This window comes from Onychomys torridus, unplaced genomic scaffold (assembly GCF_903995425.1).
Source record: "Onychomys torridus unplaced genomic scaffold, mOncTor1.1, whole genome shotgun sequence".
NCBI lineage: Eukaryota > Metazoa > Chordata > Mammalia > Rodentia > Cricetidae > Onychomys > Onychomys torridus.
In genome coordinates this window covers 442,375-465,575 of record NW_023411202.1, presented here as the reverse complement: position 1 = coordinate 465,575, position 23,201 = coordinate 442,375, and the positions used below count along the sequence as shown (strand labels likewise).

General features: G+C 37.8%; 1 long non-coding RNA gene across 1 annotated transcript in view; it reads right to left on the bottom strand.

The window, feature by feature from the left end:
* The window catches only part of LOC118575022, a 77,168-nt gene that overhangs the window by 35,881 nt on the left and 18,086 nt on the right, over positions 1-23,201 (bottom strand). The window contains exon 2 of the long non-coding RNA XR_004943838.1: positions 11,417-11,498. This is a non-coding gene — a long non-coding RNA (uncharacterized LOC118575022). The remainder of the gene's footprint in view (positions 1-11,416; positions 11,499-23,201) is intronic.

Sequence of the window (23,201 nt, the reverse complement as noted above, 5' to 3'; positions counted from 1 at the left end):
ATCCACTACAAAGGAACAGTAGTTTTCTCCAATGTAATGACTGTTGTTACTTTTTTGGACTTTATCAGACTTCCTTTTCCCCAAATATCCAACTCTCCTTTTCTTGTAGATGATGCAATGAATCAGTGACTGAGAAAGTAAGTTAGAAATGATAAGAGGTTTTACTCAGATTCAATTATTTGTATACATATAAGGAAAATATATTATTTATTTACTATAGATCCTGAAGCCTTAATAGTGGCCCGTTATAGGAAACTAAAATAATTAGTGAAAATTCTGCATCATAACTGCTTTTGTTAGGGAAGATTTGTTGTTGTTGCTGCTGTTGTTGCTTTGGTTGTTGCTATTTGGAAACAGGGAGTTACTATGTACCTCTGGCTGGTCGGAATTTTCTATGTAGTGCAGGCTGAATTTTAACTCAGAGATCCACCTGCCTCTGCCTTTGAAGTGATTGCATTAAAGGTGATTTTACTACCATGCTTTAAAGGAGAGGAATTCTAGACATCTAGAAATGGAATGAAAGGGTTCCCTAAAGCCTGTCAGGTGATGCAGTATGGATATGGTCAGAGTGCTGTGGAAATGAGAGAACTAAGTGATACTCTAGCTACCCTCTTTGAGACACAAGCTCTATAACCCATGGAAAATTAGTCTCTTCTTGTAAGAGCCATGGGATGCACTTGGTTATTGCAGTGTGGGGAGTCCATGAACAGCAGGTAGTGGAGCACAATCAAAATGGTCAGTTTTTACCTCAGGAACTAAGCATATAAAGGTGGTAATGGATGTCCCTATGAATATCAGAGATTACAAAAGAGTGGGAGAACAAAAATTATTAAGATATGCCTTTTTATGTTTAAAGGTTTTAGACTAGCATGGAATCTAGGTTTCTAAAGTGCCAAAGCTTAGCAATGGGGCATCATGGACTGTCCCAAGTAGACAAAGTACCTGTCTGGGTTTACTCAGGCAAATGTGGTGAGATTAGTACTGAGCACTGAATGCCTAGAGAAAATGTGACCAAAAATGTACTAGTGAGGTTCTGGAAGATTTTAAATCCCTGGCAGCAGTTTAAAGAGAATATAAATGCTAAATAATTGAGTTGATAAAAATTAAATTTGAGGCTGGGTGTGGTAGCACATGCCTTTAATCTCAGGTGCTATGGACAGAGGAGGCTATCTGTGATTTAAAGTATAGCTTGCTCTACATAGTGAGTTTCAAGTCAGCAAGGACTATATAATGAGGGCCATAAAAAAGTGCTTTAAAGAGTGTTTGTTCTATTCAGTTTATCTCATATGCACTGTTTATTTCTTCCCTTGTATATAAAAAGAAGAAATCTCACTTGGTCTAAGACTCTCTGTTCCTATCTCACTCTTATCTCTTTCTCTTTCCAGGAAGATGACTAAATAGTGTAAATGTGCAGTCATGAGAATACGTAGAAGAAAGAGAGAATAAACTGAATATTGTCCTATGACTTCACATGGGTACTCAGTGCCTGCAAATGCACAGAGCATGAAAATCTACATTCCCACACACCCACATACATACAGAAAAAATAATTACCACAATAATGATTTTTGAAATATTTATTTAAAATATGTATATGGTATTGTGGTGGTTTGAATAAAAATAGCACACATAGATTCATAGTGAGTTCCATCATTAGGAGGTGTGCCCTTGTTGAAAAAGTGTGTCTCTGGGGGTAGGCTTTGAGTTTCAGATACTCAAGCCAGGCCCAGTGGCACTTTCTCTTCCTGCTGCCTGCTGATCCATATATAGAACTCTCAGCTCCCATTCCAACACTATGTCTGCCTGTGTGTTGCCATGCTTTCCACCATGAAGATAAATGACTAACCCTCTAAACTATAATTCAGCCCAAATTAAATGTCTTCCTGTGTAAGAGTTGCTAGAGTCATGGCATGTATTCACAGAAATAAAACCCTAACTAAGACAGAAGTTGTACCTGGGACTGGGGTGATCAGCTTAACCATGAATTTTCCTTTTCCTTGGAGGAATGTGGGCTTTGGCTCTTTGAGTAGGAAAGTAGTTGAATGCTTTAAGCATAGCTCAGTGGGCCACATTTATAGGAGCATGGAAGACCAAAGTACTAAGTGTGACTCCAACTGTGAGGGCCCAGATCAAGATGTCTCTGAGTAGAATATTAATACATGCTGTACAGACCATTCTTGTTGTATTTTATTGAAGAATGTAGACACTTTCTGCCTTTATTAAAAAAAAATCTGCCTAAGGTTAAAATGAAGAGTTTTGGATGAACAGCTTTGCTTTGGCAGAGGACATTTCAAAACTACCTAGCATTGATTATGCTACTTGGTTATTATTGATCAGTGTTATGAAGATCTATAATGAAAGGAAGCAAGCTGAGTAAGAAAATATACAAATATACAGTTTGAAAAGAAATGTGGCACATGGAAATCCTTTAAAGAAAAGCCTGATGCTAAATAGAATAAAGGGAGTTGTGATCTCAGGGCAAGACCTGCCCCCCTCAGCTAAGCTTCCAACTAGTGAAAAGGAACTAAGAGATTAGGTCCAAGCATGGTGGCACATGTCAATAATCCCAGCACTAAGAGACAGAAGCAAGTGGATCTCTGAGTTCAATGCCAGCCTGGTCTACAGAGCAAGTTCTAACACAGCCAAGATTAGGTAGTAGAGGAATCCATCAAAAACAGAAATATGGTGAAGATGTAATTGCATTAGAGGGCTATGCTCCAAATCCAGCAAGCATTAAATTTGACTCAGACATGGAGACGTGGACTTTCGAGTTTTCCTGGCTGGTTTCTAGTCTTGTTTTGGTCTAGTACTTCCTCATAATTCTCCCTTTTGGAATAGTAATGTATATCCTGTGGCATCGTATGTGGGAAGTATGCAATCTGCTTTGAAATTTTGATTTTATAACAACTTACAGTTAAGAGAGTACAAGGAGTCTCAAAAGAAACTGAGCTTTTTGACATTGTTAAGACTTTGATATACTATGGGGACTTTTTTGTTTCTTTGTTTGCTTTTTGAGTCAGGATTTCTCTTTATAGCTCTGGTTATCCTGGAACTCATTCTGGAGCCCAGGATGGCTTCAAACTTGGAGATTCATCTGCCTCTGCATCCCAAGTGCTGGGTTAAAGCTGTGCATTAGCTTTACCTGGCTGACTATGGGGATTTCTGTGACACAGGTTTAAATTATGATATGGTTACAAAGCCTATGGGGACAAGGGAGTGTAATGTGGTGATCTGAATGAAAATGGCCCCCATAGGCTCTTAGGAAGTGGCAATATTAGGAGGTGTGTTCCTGGAGTAAGTGAGACCTTGTGGCTTAAGGATAAAAGTGTGTCCCTTTGGGTCAGGTTTGAGGTTTCAGATGCTCAAGCCAGACCCACTGTCACTTTTCCTTCCTGCTGCCCTCTGCTCTGGATTTAGAACTCTCAGCTACCTCTCCAGCACCTATCTGCATGTGCCATTCTTCCTACCATGATAATAGACTAAATCTCTGATCTGTAAACAAGTCTGAATTACATGCTTTCTTTTATGTGAATTGCCATGGTCATTGTGTCTCTCAACAGCAATAGAAACCCTAGGACAGGTATATTTACTGAAGAGAATATATCAGCTACAAAGAAAATAAAATCATGAAATTAACAGGATAATGCATGGAAACAGACCAAAAAATCTCTATGTGAGGTTACTCTCCTCCCTGCCCCCAATAAAAAGCAAATACTGTATGATTTCTCTTGCATGACAGTCCTAGCTAGAAACCTTATGGTATTTGTGCTTACTATGAGGGAAATAGAAAACTAGAAATTAGTCACTGGCAGATATTGATGCATTTAGAGAGAAGTGGTCATAAAATACTTGTGAAATGAACATAGAGAGAGAAATCCTGAAGGCAGAATAATTCAAGAAAGTAGTATAGTGAGGGGAAGGAGAAATCAGGTACCAAGGGAAGGGTTACCAGTAATTAATTGTTCATGAGGAAGCAACTTGGGAACTTGTAAACTTGTAATTAAGTTCAAACTATATCAAGTGAGGTTTTTTTGTTTGTTTGTTTTTTGTTTTTTGCTTTTTTCCTATTTTTTGAGACAGGGTTTCTCCGTGTAGCTTTGTGCCTTTCCTGGAACTCACTTGGTAGCCCAGGCTGGCCTCGAACTCACGGAGATACACCTGGCTCTGCCTCCTGAGTACTGGCATTAAAGGCGTGCACCACCATCACCTGACATAAGTGAGGTTTAAACAGGAATAATAATAATTATTGAGGTTTAAACTTAAAACAAAATATATATTTATAACCTCTAAATGCTGCCTATGTTTTATATTGCTAGCAAGTATTGTGCAGCTGTCTGCTTAAAAAGAAATGATATTGATTTTCTTATTTTTTTACTGGACCTTACATGTTAAAATTTATATGTATATGCATTATATTATTTAGTTACTATTGGCCAGTATTATGCAGATCTACAATGAAAAGCACCAAGGTGAGTGAGAAAAAAAAAACAAACACAAATTTTACAGTTTGAGGAGAAAAAGAGCAACATGAAATGGTTCAAAGATAAACCTGTTGTTGTTGGAACACACCTTTAATCCTAGCACTCAGGAAGCAGAGGCAGGTAGATTACTGTGTTTTAGAGGCCAGCCTGGTCTACAGAGCAAGATCCAGGACAGGCTCCAAAAGCTACACAGAGAAACTCTGTCTCAAAAACAAAACAACGACAACAACAAAAGCAGACAGATGCTAAATAGAATAAAGGGAGTGGTGAACTCTGGGTAAGACTCTGTCCAGCTAAGCTTCCAACCACTGAAAAGGAATTAAAAGGTTAGGTCCAGATGTGGTATTACACATCTTTGATCCCAGCACACAGAGACTGAAGCAAGTGGAAATCTGAGTTCAATGCCAGCCTGGTCAATAGAGCAAGTTCTAACACATTCAAGCATAGACAGTGATAGAAACCATCAAAAACAGTAAGTTGAAGATATATAACAATAGTGAACAATGCTATTCCTTCAAGACACCTGTTGTTAAGGGAAGATCTCAGTACCAGACAAGGGTTACTAGTCTATGGGTTATTGGTCAGATTGTCAAAAAATCATCTGCAATTATAGAGGCAATTACCATTATTCTTGGTTGGCCATTAGAACTTGATGGTAAGACCCTATTGCTCAACACACAGCATATTTTGTTTGCAGGATACAGAGAAATTGACCTTGAACTAACCAGAAAGCTCTTCATGCTGGCTAGGATCTATAGTATTAGAAAGTGTTATGCAGGGTGCTTGCCTAGGGGAGAAAAGATAGTCTTTTTTAACCTATTGCTGGATGTTACATGCTACAATAATGACATACCAAGCAAGATATACCCACTGGTGCAATAGTGGCAATTATGTTTATTATGTTTATCCATTCTATTGACTGGAATTGAGGCCAGATCCACAAGAGGAAATTTAGGCATGGTCCTGTAAACATGTTAAACAAACAAACAAACAAATAAAATAAAAACAAAACCAAGTGTAGGGAAGTCTTAGAGGAAAATCCATTGATGTTTTCATAAATAGTCATATTGCAAGGCTACATTCTAAATATATATGTTTATGTCCATAGATGTATGCTGCTCTCATCTTTGGTTAAACATGATCCTTATTGCAGTTGGTGTTGATTAATTCATATTTGAATAACTACTAAAAGCACTGAGAATAGAACTGGGACAACTCAGCTATAGAGGGGTTGTCTATAATAATCCTTGTCAGGAATCAAGAAATATCCTGAAAAGGGTATAAAGAAAATAAGAGGTGGAGGATGGGGAGGAATGCTGTGTAAACATTGTATTATGCCCTAATTTGAATATTAACCACAGCAGCTCTTTCCTCAATGTTTTTCTTGGGCACTTTGACAATTAAAAGTTAAGGATACAGTGCTTGGGTCATTACAAATTTCCCAGGGTAGCTTGAAGATTTTGTTTTGGACTTGTTCATTGAAATGATCAATGTACCAGTGTGAGAACAGGCTGCCATACGCCTCTAGATTCTTAAATATTGGATTATGGGGTTAATGAAAAAGAATGACAACTATTTATTCATGATGTCAAAACTTGAGGGGAAAAGATAATTCTGTTCTGTCATAGTTTATTAATAATGACTAAAAGGTGAGCAAAAGGAAGTGAAACATATGTCCAAATACAAAAATGATATGATATGATATGATATGATATGATCTATGTTTTGGAATATCATGGATGTATCCCTGATTATTAAATTCTCTATAAATAAAGAAGAATCCTGGATGCTAGACATTCAGACTGCAAGATTCTCCCTACTACCATGGCCTGGCTCACTTCCTTTTTCCCCCGACTACTTACTTCCTCTGCAGGGACCCATCAACTGCTGGGATGGCTCCAGTCAAAACAGGTTCACAATATGATCGAGTTATGACATTCTTGGTCATATGCCCATAGGAACATATTTCATACTATGGAAATACCTGATATTCCTGTTCATTAATTTTGCATTCACAATACCTGGGAAATGGAAACAGTTTAGATAACCGTCATTTGAGTAGTGGATAATAAACATTTTGTATATTTATACAATGTGGTGCTATTGAACTCATGAGAAATTGAAAATATGAAACTCACAGCTAAATAAATGGAGCTGAAAACAATTATTCTGAAGGATTTAACAGAGACCCCCAAAGGATAAAACCTTATGTGTATTGTCTTACTTGTTGGTGCCTGCTCTGAATTTTCTGAAATGTATTTTTCATTTTGAAAACCCAAAGCTATGGAAATTAGTAAATGGCAATGGATTACAGGAGAGCAGGGAAGACTCCAGTGCTCTAAATGGTTAAAGGCAAATAATGGCATATGAAGGGCTTAATGGGAAGAAGATGAGTGGCTTTTCCTTGTTAACAACCTATGTGATCTCTCTTATTACACACACATAAAAGTGTGTGTAATTTGCTTTACTAGTCTCAAGGTATTTGTATTCAATTAAATTGACATTCACCTAAGCAATATTCAAAATCCTAAAAAACATGAGAGGACTGCATACTATCACAATTTGTTTATGAGGCTAACAGTATTCCAATATGAAAACCAAAAAATGATATAAAGCACAGATATAGAGGAATGCAACCCATACTCAGAAGGGGAAACACTGCTAGTTTTCTTGTACTTGTGAATGCTATTTCAGAATCTTTAGATGTGATCAACCCGAGTTAACCTGGAGTAACCAGAGACACCAGGAGAGTAAAAACGGAGCATCAAGGAAAGGGGAGTGTATCATCCCTAAACACATATAAATACAAGCAACAGTAAATGGATTTCACAAGCTGTGTATAACAATAATAGCTAAAGAAGAGGTCATGGATTTTAGAAGGAGTTGGGGGAAGAGGTGGATTTTGAGGTGGAAGGAGGGAGTCAAGATGATATAAATATAATATTCATATATGAAATTCTAAAATAAATAATGACAATATAAGGAATCTAGCTACCAAATCTGAGACATGCTTTGCTCCTGCCAATTGACATTTAGGAGGCAATCTAAGACAGTCATTATTAAACTATAAGGAACATGTGAATTTATATGAATATGAATTTAGAATGATTGAGTTTGAGCATATTACTCTATCTCTCATTTGATGCTCCACTTTCCATTCAGCCTTTGTGGAATCTATTCACACTCACATATACAATATGTTGTTCTGCTATGACACCTCTTCAGATTTGCTGTATATCATGTACCTTTGTCGATCCAAAGTTAGAGAACTACAATCTCACCAGCAGTTATTTATTTTAGTTTTGTCTTTAGAGCATCACTGACACTTGATGAAATAGAAGTTCAAAGACCCCAGCTAGACCTTGTGAATTTTAATGCCTAGGTCAAAGTTATACCTAGTATTTTAACAACTCCCAGGTGAAGCAAATGCCCATTAAATTTGAGGAACAATGGGTAGTGCTAGAGGATTGTTAGAATTAGGGAGAACTGCTGGAGAGAAAAGCAAATATCCAATACTAAAGAAAAGACTGAGTTCTGTACCTATAAATAAAATTACATTGCTTGATCAATTGGAGGAATGTTTCATATTAAAGGGAAATACCCAACAACAGGTAGAGGGAGGAGTTAATTAAACATGCTAGTGGAAGTTAAGGAGGACCAGTCAAAAGATTGTAATAATTCTATTTATACAAGACAACGTGTCTTATAGATCTAGTGTGGAGGCCAGAAAAACGTTTGAATCAATTCTATAAAAGGGATATGTTAGAGGTTATATTTTATTTTACAATTAGATAGGGCATGGCTAGTCTGAGGAGTGGGGATAACAGTTCACAGATGCATTACAGTAAACTGGAAGGTAGTGGGTGTTAAGGAGCAGATCCTACCTGGGAGGCATATAAGGGAGGTCTCATAGGATCCTGGTCAGAGGATCTAGTTGGAGGATGAGGCCAAGCCAGTGTCTAAAGAGCTAACAAGGTAGAGGAAAGCACCTATGTATTTAGATTCTTTTTCTAAAAATAATTCATTCTGTTTGTAGCTTCTCTTCTGGGCCCTTGGGAAGAAGCATAAGCCTCGACCTTAATAATTTTCAAGACTCCACTACATTGCATTCTGTAGCCAACTTGTGAAACATGAAAGGTCCTCTCAAAAAAAAAAGAAGAAAAATGGTAAACAGCACATACATGGATAAATATATCTGGGCATATGAGTAACACTATCAGTAAATATTACAATCTGAAATACTACAATTTATATTTATAGATTAATGAAAGGACAACTCCAAGTTATAAAACATGATAACACCATTTCTATAAATCAAGTTGTTACTCTTACTACAACATGATCAAAAGTAATTATACCTTACACCACTTTAATGGCATGCATATACACACATGTGCTTTTTGATATATATCAGAAATAGGTAAATACTGAAATACTATATGATCTCATTTGTGTGGGTAGAGGCATAAAACTGAATTCTTTTTTGTTTTTTTTTTTGTTTATTTTTCCATTTTCTTCTTCTTTTTAAAAATATATTCATTTACTAATTTTTCCCATTTTATATACCAAACTCAGTTCCCCCTTCCTCCCCTTCTCTTGTCTCTTCACCTACCTCCTGCTCTACCCCCTCAGAGTGGGTAAGGCCTCCCATGGTAGTCAACAAAGTCTGGCATACTAAGTTGAAGGAGAGCCTAGCTCCTCACCATTGGATCAAGGCTCAGCAAGGTATCCCACCACAGGGAATGGGCTCCGAAAAGCCAGTTCATGAACCTGGGATAAATCCTGGTCCTACTGCCAGGAACCCAATAAACAGATCAAGCCACACAGCTGTCTCCCACATTCAGTGGGCCTAGTTCAGTCCCATGCAGGTTCCTGAGCTGTCAGTCCAGAGTCAGTGAGCTCCAACTAGCACCAGTCAGCTGTCTGGGGTTTTCCCATCATGATCTTGACCCCCTCTTCTTCTTTTTCTTAATAAAACTGAATTCTACAGAAGAAGAAATTGTTGGGGCATGGCTTAGGGAAATGTTGGGTTAAGGCTCTATAATTAGGATTCTTTAGAACAGTTTTGAGGTGACTCCAGCTAAGAGTTTGGTTTTACAGAACTTAGAAAACAAGTTCACATGAAATTTTTTGGGGGGAAATAGGAAGGCTGCAATGATGACTGTGGGGTATGACAGTCAGTCTGCTTGATGGCTGAATCCTGCTCTTGAATATAAAGATGTCCGAACCTATTGTTTTTGGATTGTCCTTGTAAATGGTCTTGTATTTAAAAGTTCAGCAAGTGAACTAAAACTAATCAGTGGTGTGGGACAAGGAACAACACTGTGGACTCCATGGTGAGCAGTCTACTTCCTATAGAAGTAAAGTGACAGTGGAATGAAAGTTTTAACAGTAGAGGATAAATGAAAAGTAGAATTACAGACGAGTTTCAGTAGCACTATCTTAATTACTGACATGTGTCAAGGCAAAACCCATAGCTCTCTTCATAAAGAGAGTAAAGGGTAGTTTATTCTAGATCCATCTAAGTGACCATGACTTACAAACATCGATTTAGGTTACTTCGCGTTCCGTTTTCAACATGGAACCAGTTTCAAGAATTTTTTTTAAAGCAGATTTTATACAGAACAAGGTCCTAAATTAAGGCAAATAAAAAGTACAATTAGAGGTATATGAGTGAGACAGATACATCAAAATGGGAAACTTTTCTATATGTCCAAGATGCTATCTGTTGGCATTATTAGTTTTGGGGTTGGTACAAGCTAGTTCACTGCTAATTTAACAGATCCTGAAAGATTTTATGTTTTGTTTTGTTTTGAATTTGTTAGTGACAATCTGTCAGTTCTAACACAACTTGGTCAAGAAATGTCTGTTCTGGAGTGCTGGTATTAGCCCAAGATAAGATAAGTTTCTGGACCTGCAACTTTTCAATGTCTCCACAGTGCTGAATTCTAGTCAGCCAACCAGTCTCTGCACACAGGGCTTATTTTTAAAAGCTTTCATTTGCACAGTGAAGGTAAAGTAAAAGGAGACATGGCTAAACATACTATGCTGAATTTTATGGAGAGAAAAGACACAATGTATCTCTGCCATTTTCAAGTCCCCAGATCTGGATGTGGGGAGCGAGTCCTAGGAGTCCACAAAAGTGAGATATTCAAAGATTCATAGAAGACCAGAGGGGAACAACTAAGCCCTTGTCCTATGCTACAAACTCAATTAAACTCTCAATGAAGTCATGTGAGGAGATTCACCCTGTGCAAACAAATTATGTTTCATGTGAATGGATTCTCAGTGTCTTGCCTAATATGGTCAGCTTTAGGTAGAATATAAAAAAGTTCTTACCTCTTGTCCAGAAAGACTGTAGGGCAGGATGATTACATACAAAGATGAAGTTGAAAGGTCAGTTGTGTCGCAACAGCCTATCCATCAGACAATTTCCTGCATAGCTTTTGCTAAAGGTAATTATTCACCCCACAGACAGGATCATCCTATTTCTGTAGGGATTTCTGAATGTCAGAGGATGTTCTTGAATTCTATACCTCAAAACACCATAGGTTGATGTGTTGTATGAGTTGGTAATTGGGATGGCCACCTAGCACTTCTAGGGTCCAAAAATAAGACTTTCATTGTAGCATGTGCATAAGCTCCTTAAAGACTGCTCTAGTATGCTCTTCATTTCATTTCTTGACTGTGTACCCTTCACATGATATGGACTAGGCCTTGACAATGTAATGTTTGAGAACTGTGATCTTTGCTGTTAAGAGGCAGCATACATCAAAAGGAGGGAAACCAAGAAAGACAAGGAAAAAGAAAACAGGAGATGTAGGAAAAGTGAAAGAGGAAGAGTCAAATGTGGACAATACACATAATATCCTAATATATTTTCTGTATCCTATAGGCAGCCATAAATTGTAGTATCAGCATAGTACTAGGATTACCTCTAAGTAGTCAACACTCTAGAAGGAAAATCTGAGAAAAGAGATGAGCACTGCAGTTTTAGGTTCTCCTCAGTGTTGGGTCCTGTGAAGAAAGGAAATAAGCATCAAAACAAATAGAGTTTGGCTTTGGAGGATACAGGGGAGGATACTTAAATGCATTGCAGTATAGGACAATATTCAGTATCTTGACAATGTATCTTAAACCATGGAAACACAAGAACCCGTCAAAAGCAACATAAATGGATGGAAATAAATGATTAAAAAAAGAGCAGAAATCAAGAGAAGGGAAATGGAAAAAATAAAATAATTAATGAAGTAATCCCTATCATAATACTTAAATCAATGGTTCAGAACCTTCCTATTGCTCTCTCATTAGTATCCTTCCTCCTGTTGTGGTGACCTCCAATCATATAATTATTTTTGTTACTACTGCATATCTGAAATTTTGCTACTGTTATGAATCATAATATACATACCTGTGTCTTCCAATAATTTTAGTTAACTCCTTTGAAAAAATTGTTTGATGCCAAAAGTGGTTGAGACCAATAGGTTGATAAACACTCACTTAAATTAATCTTAGGATTAACAACACTAAGGAAGTGAAGCACCTTTGTTATGAAAAATTTAAAATCCTGAAGAACAAAATAGATCGAAAGATTCCCCTTTTGCAAGCTTTTGAGTAACTAATATTGTAAAAAGAGCTAAACCACAAAGAGGCAATCTATAGATTTAGTGAAAGTCCCGTCAAAAATTTAATGGCATTCTTCACAGAAGTAGAAATTTAATTCTATAATTACAGAAATAGAAATGATCTTGGACAACCATCTGAGTACAATGAGCAATGCTGTAAATATCCTCATAATTGCTCTCAAGTTATCCTACAGCCATATATAAAAGTGGGAGATGGCAGTGTAACATGAGGAGGAGAGGGATGGGGAACTATGAATGTAAAATTTAAAAATAAATTAAAAATTAAGTAAACCGTATTGTGCTGACATAAACTTAGAAACAGCCCTAAGGAGTCTGAGACGCGCAAATTCCTGAGCTTAGGTCATCCACATCCACACAGCACGTTCCAGGATAGACACAGTAACCTGGAGTCAGGGATGTCCCTGGAAGGCCACAGGAATGACCTTATGTATGACTCCTGGTATTGGTGGAGAGGGTGCCTGACCTGACCTTCTCCTGTGGTCAGATTGGTGACTACCATAATTGTCATCATAGTACCTTCCCCCAGTGACTGATGGAAGCAGATGTGCATGTCAAAGTTCAGGTCCTAAGGCTCCAGGAGTCCAAGTGAAGAAAGGAAGGAGGAATTATATAGGGGTGGGGTAGGGTGGTGGTGTCAAGATCATGATGGGAAACACATAGAGACAGCTGACAGGAGCTCATACAAGATTAATGACTCTAGACCCAGAGCTATGGAGCCTTTGTCTACATTCACTATAAAGGAAAAGTAGTTTTCTGCAATGTGACAACTATTGCTACTTTTTTGGACTTCCTTTTTCCAAATCTCCTACCTTTCCTTTCCTTGTACATGATGCAATGAATCAGTGAAGGAGAAAGAACGTTAGAAATGATAAAAGCTTCTACTCAGATTCAACTGTTTACATACATATATGGAAAATATAAATCCAGGGGTCTTAACAATGGCCAATTATAGGAAACTAAAATAATTAGTGAAAAATCTGCATCATAACTGCTTTTGTTGGGGATGATTTGTTGTTGTTGTTGATGTTGCTGCTTTGGTTGTTGCTATTTGGAGACAGGGAGTTAGTATGTAGTTTTGGCTGGTCAGAATTTTCTATGTAGAACAGGCTGAACTTTAACTCAGAGATCCTCGTGCCTCTTCCTTTGAAGTGATGGGATTAAAGGTGATTTTACTACCATGCTCTAAATGAGAGGAATTCTAGACATCTATAAATGGAATGAAAGGGTTCCCTAAAGCCTATCAGGTGATGCAGTATGGATATGGTCAGAGTGCTGTGGATATCAGAGAACTAAGTGATATACTAACTACCATCTTTGAGACACAAATGAGAGAACTAAGTGATATACTAGTGATACACAAGTTCCATAACCCATGGAAAGTGAGTCTCTCCCCCATAGGATCCATGGGATGCACTTGGTTACTGCTGTATTAGGAGCCCATGAGTAGTGGAGCACAACACAGGAAATGTCAGTTATTACTGCAGTAACTAAGCATTTGAAGGTGGTAATGGATGTCCCTATGAATATCAGAGATTACAAAAGAGTGGAAGAAGAACAAAAATTATTAGTATATGTGTGATTATGTTTAAAGGGTTTAGACTTGCATGGAATCTAGGTTTCTAAATTGCCAAAGTTAACAGTAGGGTATCCTGGACTATCCCAATCAAAGTACCTATCTGGGTTCACTCTTAGGCAAATGTGGTGAGATTAATCCTGAGCACTGAATGCCTGGCGAAAATGTGACGAAAAAGCCATATGCTGTACAAGTAAAGTTCTGGAAAATTTTCAACCCCCAACAGTAGTTTACAGAGAATATAAATGCTAAATAATTGAGATGATAAAAATTAAGTTTGAGGCTGGGTGTGCTGGTACATGCATTTAATCTCAGGTGCTGGAAGCAGAGGAGGCTTTCTATGATTTAAAGTATAGCTTGCTCTATATAGTGAGTTCCCTGTTAGCAAGGTCTAAACCATGAGGCCATAAAAAACTGTGTAGCTAGAATTTTTCTCTTCATGTCCCACCATACCCTGGCAGTCCTGTAACCCACTTTTAAAATAAATATACAGATGCTTATATTATTTAAACTGTTCGGCCATTACCTCAGGCCTATCACTGCCTAGCTCTTACTCTTATACTCAGCACATTTCTATTAATCTATATTTTGCCATGTGTTTCTTGGCTAGACCTGCTGCCTTTACATGATGCTGCCTGGAAGGCTGGCTGGCGTCTCCTCCTCTCTGCCTTCCTCTTCTCTCTTCACCTTTCTGTTAGTCCTGCCTATACTTCTTGCCTGGCTTCTGGCTAAGCAGTGTTTTCTTTATCAATCATCCATAACACTTCCCCTTTTTCTTTTTTTTTCAAAAAGGACGGTTTTAACTTTAACATAGTAAAATTACATATAACGAAACAATTACCAAACAAGAATTACAGTTACAATATTAAAACAGATATCCTATCTATCTTATATTTGTGAGTCTAAGGTTTTATATCTAACTTATCTTTTATCATAACTGATGAAATTATAACTATCTGGTCTTCAACTACATCAAAGACCCCAGAAGGATATACTATTACCTGAGAAATGGGAGAAGGATGCAAGCAACTTTTGGGAGTCTTGCAAGGTAGACAGAGAGAGCTGGTAGCCTGGACAGTTACCTTATGTTCCTTTGTAAAGTTAGGGCATCTGTCTTTAGCCCACAGGTCTAGAGTCTCTCAGTCATTTCTGTCTGTGTCCTGTAGAATATCTGGCAGTTTCCTCTGAGAAGCGGCAACTTGAAGGACCATTTCTCCAAGCAAAGTTCAGTGGTCACTTTCCTATGGGCCCTGCATGTCCAGTTGATCAAGCAGTCCAGCAAGAACAGTTTCTTGTTCAAAATGGTTGTTTTTGCCAAAGTGATGATAAATTCCATATGGAGTGTCTTTGATGTCCATCCTCCTCTCTGAAGTAAATTGGTGCTACTAGGAACAGACATGTCTCATTGTCCAGAAATCTAAATTTTTAAAATATTTTAAAGGCCATATTCTTTAGGTCTTTGAAGTATTTGAAGATTACCTATCTAACTGAATTATATCTATGCATACCTAGAAAATAACATGTCTATAAGTTTGACTATCGTAGAAGATTAATTATTAATCTGTATTTCTTAATTATCCATTACAATTTAAATGAATTACATAAACATAATACCTCAAATGAGAATAGAAATATATATATATATATATATACAGTATAACAAAATTAAGTTTAAACTTGTATCAATAAACTAAAATCCATAGGAATGTAAAACATTTTAAACAAGTTGCTCTTTAAAAGTAGATTCAATAATCTACCCTTTCATTCTATCATATCTATATTACAGCTCCTTTTCTTCTTTAGAATGAGATTGCATTTATAATCAATCTGATTTAAATAAAAATACTGTTTTTTCTCTGTCCCATATCAGAAGAGCTCTTCTGATATGGGACAAAAGAATTTCTTAACCTTTTTTTTTTTTAAGCAATATGTTTGTGTTTAGAGAAGAAGTGAGCCAATTCCATCTCTAAAGCCAGCTTGTTATATTTGCAAATTTGGGTGTAGCTTATCTTACTACTTCCTGCTGGAGGGGATGCTGTATCTTACAGGGACATAAAGAATATTTTAGGATTATGGAGTAGTCCATGAGGGTGTATTGTCTGAGCCAGTTGCCTTGGAACTGTTCTGGATGTTGGATCATCTGGGCCATGGTGTCATCACAGACCTTTCTGTGAATCTTGGCTGGCCAAAGCTGATGTATCTTAATCTGGAACAAATACATAGCTTCTGGCTTTCTGTGGAAACAAAAGCAAAGCCTCCTTTCCAAAGCAACATATACTTACATCCAAATTTTGAAGTCAAGGTACCTTTAAAATATACATATTTGTTTAACTCAACAGCTTTTATGATAAAATGTTTTTCTGCAGTTAGAAATCCCAAAGACATCACAATCCAGATTCTCTGTGTAATATCCATCTCTACACGTCTTATTTTTTTAGTTATTCCAATTTATTTATTATTATTATTATTATTATTATTATTATTTTTAATTTTATACATCAGCCATGGGTTCCCCTCCCTTCCCCCCCCCACCCCAACTTTCCCCAAGCCCTTCCCCTCCATTCCCATCTCCTCCAGGACCAAGACACCCCTGGGGATTCATTTAAACCTGGTGGATTCAGTACAGGCAGGCCCTCCTTCCATGCTGAGCATGTGTCCCTGTGTAAGCCCAGGGTTCCAAACAGCCAGCTCAAGCACTAAGGACAGGTCCTGGTCCCACAGACTGGGTGCCTCCCAAACAGATCAAGCTATTCAATTGTCTCACTTATCCAGAGGGCCTGATCCAGCTGGGGGCTCCACAGCCTTTGGTTCATAATTCATGTGCTTCCATTCATTTGGCTATTTGTCCCTGTGCTTTTTGCAATCTTGGATTCAACAATTCATGCTCTTGCAGTCCCTCCTCTTTCTCAACAGTTGGACACCTGGAGCACCACCAGGGGCCTGGCTGAGGATCTCTGCATCCACTTCCATCAGTTATTGGATGAGAATTCCAAGATGACTGGGTGTTTAGTCATCTGATCACCTCAGATCAGGCTTTCTCTCGACCACTGCCAGCAGTCTACAAATAATGACATCATGAGGTTTGCAGGCAAATGGATATACCTAGAAAAAATCAACCTTAGTGAGGTAACCCAGACTCAGAAGGACAAACATGGTATGTACTCACTCTTAGGAGGATACTAGATGTAAAACAAAGATGACTAGACTGCTACACAACTCCAGGGAGGCTACCTAGAAAATGGGACCCTAGGAAAGACCCAGGGATCACCCAATGACAGAGAAAGGGATGAGATCTACATGAACAACCTGGACGACAGTGGGAGTAATGAAGGGCAAGATTTGAGGGAAAGAAAGCTTAGGGGAGCAGGAGATCCCAGCTGGATCAAGAACAGAAAGAGAGAACAAGGAATAACAGACCATGATAAATGAAGACCACATGAGATCAGGAATATGCAGAGTTCTGGAGAGGTCCCCAGAAATGCACAATGACTTATTTTTTATACTACCTTTACTGTGTCTTTAAAGACTTTATTTTTAAAAACTATCTATTTCTTTATATAACTGTATATATTTCTTTTTTACTCTCTTTCAAGCCTATGTACATTTTTACACACATTGTAAACCATTTAAAGTTTTGATCCATCTGAATCTGTCTTACTGTGAATCTATTGTTAAACTACAGCATTAATAGGGCTAAAATAGCAGCTTTGGGTGGTGGCTTTGCCCACCTCAGCTTCCCAACATGGCGGTGGTACATTTACCACCAGCTCTGGGCCACCGTTATCTCTGGGAGCCATCAACTCCTACAAACAGTGGTTCCAGGCTTCTATCAAAGCAGTGAGTAGCCCAGAAACCTCTTTTTTTGTACTAGCAAAGACTAAATTTACCACACAATGTAATGTGCCACTTGTATATGCCTCATTCCCACCATATTGCCAGTCAAATGCTTGCAAGCAAGGTGCCTGCGAACTTGAGAAATACAACTAGGAAGCAATTTTTAGCTTGTGTTAGAATCTTTTTCTGAGGTTTTAGGTGTAAATTCTTGCCAACCCTTTGGGTGCCAATAAATTTGACCTCATGAAACTAAAATGTTTCTGTACAACAAAAGACACCATTCATTATTCAATTGAAGGGACAGCCTTTGAATTGGGAAAAATGTCTTTATCAGATATGCATCTGACAGTTTGTGGAGTATAAAAATCACTGCTAAAACTAAACATTAAGGAAAACACACCATCTTGCCAGTGGTAGTGTGTTGTGGGATGTTCTGTATGTCAAATGTGTTGCTCTGATTGGGTAAAATAAAGTGCTGATTGGCCAGTAGCCAGGCAGGAAGGATAGGGTAGGCAGGACAAGGAGGAGGAGAATTATGGGAAGTGGAAGGCTTGGGGAGAGACTGCCAGCTGCTGCCATGACAAGCAACATGTAAAGACACTGGTAAGCCCCAAGCCATAGATTTATAGAAATGGTCTAAATATAAGAGTAACAACTAGACAATGGTAGGCCTGAGCTAATGGCCAAGCAGTTTAAATAATATAAATGTCTGTGTATCTATTTTACAAATGGGTTGTTGGACTAACAGGGCTTGGCAGGGGCTGGAGAGAAGGTCTCCAACTACAGAAGTGCATGCCTCTAATCCTAGCACTTGGGGGACAGAGGCATGCAGATCTGTGAGTCTGAAGCCATCCATGTCTACAACGTGGGTTTCAGGATAGACAGGGCTACAGAGAGAAACCCTATCTTGAAAACAAAACAAAATAAAGCAAAGCTAACAAACAAAAACAAAAAAACCCAAACAATAACAATAAAATAATCCAATTAAAAAGTGGGCCATGAATGCCTTAGTATATACATATACCCATGCTATAACAGTTGGTGATGAAAGAAGCCATGGAATGAATGTGATCAGGGAGGTAGGCATATGGGAGGGTTTAGAAGTAGGAAGGATAAAAAGAATTAAATGGTAGATCATTAATCTAAATACTCAAAGATTAAATAAAAATGGCTGAGAAATATTTTAAAATTCCACATTCTTAGCTCTCAGGGATAACAATTAAAAACATCAATGAGAATGGCTGAAATCAACACAAAAGTGTAACAAATACAGGCACAAGTGCAGGCAAAGTGGAACCCTGGTAGAAATACAAACTGATGCATCGCTATGCAAGTCATTGTGGAGGTTATAAATAAGCTAGAATTAGTGGTACAGGCATAGCTGAATGGAATGGCAGAAGTCATTAGAGCCAGTACAGCTGCTTGACAAAGATCCAGGAAAGCTGAGCTGCATGATGACTGCCATGCCACCTTTGTTTTTCATCTCTGCCTGTTGTGTACTTGAAGGACTTTTAATATCTGTGCAATATTAGAAATATTAGATTGATGAACATTTTCTTATGGATCATTTAGCCTTCTTCCACAAATGCTGCTTCTAAGATTCCCCAGGATAATTCTGAATATTCTGTTCCCCCTGCTTCTAGGGAGATATCCTTATCTACATTAAGGTCTTCCCTATGACTTGGAGGTTGTGACACACATAAAGAAGCCAGAGGTTTCTTCATAAGGTTATGAGACATTTTTGAAACATATGGCCCTGTACTTACACAGGAACAAGATATTCAAAGCAAAGCAAACTTAAAGAGCAAAGTATGGAGTGGAAAGATAATAAAAGTATGAGATATCAGGACCTCCCTCTCTTAGAAAAGTTAGCACATGCAGATTCACAGTAAAGTCATATGACCAAGGAACAACAGAATGCCAGGATTAAACATATAGACTAATTCTATAAAAATATATACTAGAATTTGAATAATAACTGCAGCAGGTTTGGCCTGAGGATTGGACTTGGGCACTCTGACCATTAAGTGTTAATGATACACTGCTTGAGACATGGAAAATGCCCAGGGTGCCTTGAAGATTTTGTTTTGGTCTAGTGTTATTGAGGCAACCAAAGCTATCATCTTCATAATAGGCTATCATATGCCTCTAGATTCTTAAAAATAAGGTTATGTGGTTAATAAGTAAGAATGATAAGTCTGTTTGTTAATGATGTCAAAACTTGAGGGAAAATATTGGAAATAATAACTCTGTTCTGTCACAGTTTATTAATGATGACTGAAAGATGGACAATAGGAAATGAAACACATGTCCAAAAGCAAAATGATATGGTATGTGTTTGGAACATCATGGATGTATTCCTGCTTACTCTATTCTGTATAAATAAAGAAGCATTCTGGCTGCTAGTCAGTCAGGCTGCAAGATTCTTCTGACTGCCATACCTTGGCTCACTTTCTTCCCTCACAAACTCCTTACTTCCTCTTGCAGGTTTCAACCTCTGCTGGAGATGGCTCCACACAACTGGTGCCTGGAATATGAGCATGCAGAGGTAATCTAAATGTGGTAAGGACTGGACATCGCCCAAAGATTTTCAAGAGTCCTTGGATAAGAAATAGACCAGGAACTAGAATGTGGTAAAAATAAAAGAATGATAAATAGGTCATGGGTCATAGAGAGTTTAAGAAAATAGACTCTTTATACATGTAAAACAGAACTTTAAAAAAGTTATGGGCCATAATGAGTCTAAATAAATAGACTCATTATAGAACAAATTTAAAAAAAAAAGAAAAGGTAAAGAAAAAAGTTAAATAGATATTTTTCTGTGGCCCCAGAGAGTTAAGTTTTACTCAGGTAAAAACAAGTCTAATATCTGCTGATGCTGTGGATTCCTTCAAGCTCTGTGCTGCTGGAGGCTGGTCCTGTAGACAGTGATTCCTGTCAGGAACCGAGGTACTGTATAATCAAGAAGACTGCTCAGGGTACAGCGGCAGCTCTTCTTGGAGATTGTCCGGATGGAGGCAACCACCTAATCATTGCCACAGCTAGAATCTCAATAAGAGTGCTACAGACACCCTAGTATAAGAAAAAGCTCGGTGAGAATAGTGAGAAGTAAAAAGTATAAGTAAGAAGTATGAAAACAGGACATACCTAACTCCTCTAAAAGACAAATGTATATTGATATCCTTAAAAGTTCCCTTAAAGAATGAAAAGAAAAGAAAAAAAAATAAAGGTATTAAAGTTTAAGAACACAGTTTGTCAGAATGTTTACAGTTTGTGTAAAAGACTAGTCCTTTGTTTTGAGACCATGGAACATTAGACTTAGAAGTTTGGGAAAAAAATTGTAAAAGATATAAGCTGTTGGTACAATAAACATTGCCCTGAAAAGATTCCTATTCTAACAGTTACTTTGTGGGGACTTATTATGTAAACTCTATCTGCAGAAGCAGTGACAGATCTCCCTGACAATGCTTCTAAAGTATTTCTCCTGTTAAGAGGTATAGAACTATTAAGACTCATGTTCTTATACCTCCTTCTAAGCCTCCTGTAATAAAGCATGGATATTTAATTGATCTGCTAAATAATGACTTGGAAGCATCTGAGAATGCTCCTAAGGAGCCTTTAGATCCTCATAATGCCTCTGACTTAGAAAAATAAACTGCAAAATATCATAATAAAGATTGGCCTCCACCTTATAATATGCCATCTGCTCCTCTTCTTAATTAAAAAAAAAAGACTTAAACATCATAGTTCAGGACTCTTAGGCATGTCTAGCACTGCCTATGAAGCAGCTTTATCTGGAGACCTGCTTTTAGATTCTTCCCTGTTGAATTCTAAAAGGTTACCTTACCCTTACCTTAATCCCAATACTCAGGATAATTCTACTTACTTATTTCCTCAGCTATTTTCTTTCTTTCCTGTTATGAGCATTTGTCTCTCCCCTTCTTCTTGGTAAGGGTCACTATGGAGCTCCCTGCTCTGTTTATTTCTAATCGAAAAATTACACTGGTGTGTCAGGAAGCTTCCTTTAGCCCTACCTGGGCCTTATCACATGGAGAAGGACTCCACTCCTTTGTGATTTGGAATATTTCTATCAAGTCTTTCAGTCCATTTAGAAATGTCCCTGATTGAAACTCTTGTTACCAGGACATTTACCCTCTCTGCTTCCTCAAAATTCCTCTTAGCTCCCTCCTTTACCTTTCTTACCTCTTCCTAAAAATTGCCTTCATTCTCCAATTCTCATTTAATCCTGAGAATCTTTCCCCTTGACAGTTTGGAATGAATTTTTCCCCTTTCATCCCTGAAACAGCTATTTTGATTTCCTTACTGTACCTGTTTTCAGTCATGGTACACTATAAAAGTATTATTAATGTTGCCAGTCTCCCTATATATTGTATTTATGATTACAATGTTTTTTTTCAATACTGAAATAACTTCAATTCAAAATAATTCTTTTTAAGAGTAAATTAACAGGGATGGAACATGAAGTTCTACTATTACAAAAGCTACTAACTTATTGTAAATAGTTAAGGGTAATTTAAAATTACAAGCTAATGGCTATTCACCTGAAAAATGATCAAATTCTTTAATATGTTCAAATCTATACTTAATAGTCATGCTAAGTATTAATACAACCAATTCCTTTTTGAGCCCCCTGGCATATAAAATGTTTAAGTTTTATTTTCCCACTATAGACAAAACTGTGCATGACGCTTACTGCCAGGGCTTTGTTCAAATTACACTTTTGGGTCATTTAGATTACATTTATAATCATCAGGTCTAAAAATAATTTGCCTTGCTGTCAAATTCCAAATAGAGAATAGCTCACAAAACAGATTTCAAAGTAACTTTTTACTATTCCTTTGTTTAAAGGAACTCACTCTACAATGAATACTTCATTAATAACCACCCTATATATCCTGATAAATAATTGGATAAAAAGATATAAAATTAAATAAACTATAAGGATAAAAAATACTTTGAGGTATTAAAAGGTGTTCTAAGATAAATAAGCACAAGTTTATGTAAGGTATGAGATGTAAAAGCTTAAGTTATGATACACAGGTCAAGGACAATTAATGATACAAGGTATGCAGGTGTAAGATAGGCCAAACACCCTAACTGTCGTGCTGGAACTCTCATCCAATAACTGATGGAAGTGGATGCAGAGATCCTCAGCCAGGCCCCAGGTGGAGCTCCACGAGTCCAATTGTTGAAAAAGGAGGGACTGTAAGAGTGTGTATTGTTGAGACCAAGATTGGAAAAGCACAGGGACAAATAGCCAAATGAATGGAAGCACATGAATTATGAACCAAAGGCTGTGGAGCCCCCAGCTAGATCAGGCCCTCTGGATAAGTGAGACAATTGAATAGCCTGAACTGTTTGGGAGACACCCAGTCTGTGGGACCAGGACCTGTCCTTAGTGCATGAGCTGGCTGTTTGGAACCTTGGGCTTACACAGGGACACTTTGCTCAGCCTGGAAGGAGGGGACTGGACTTGCCTGTACTGAATCCACCAGGTTTAAATGAATCCCCAGGGGAGTCTTGGCCCTGGAGGGGATGGGATTGGAGGGGAGGGGATGAGGGGAAGGCAGGGTTGGGGGCAGGAGGGGAGAGGATAGGGGAACCCATGGCTGATGTGCAAAATTAAAACACAATTATGATAAAAAA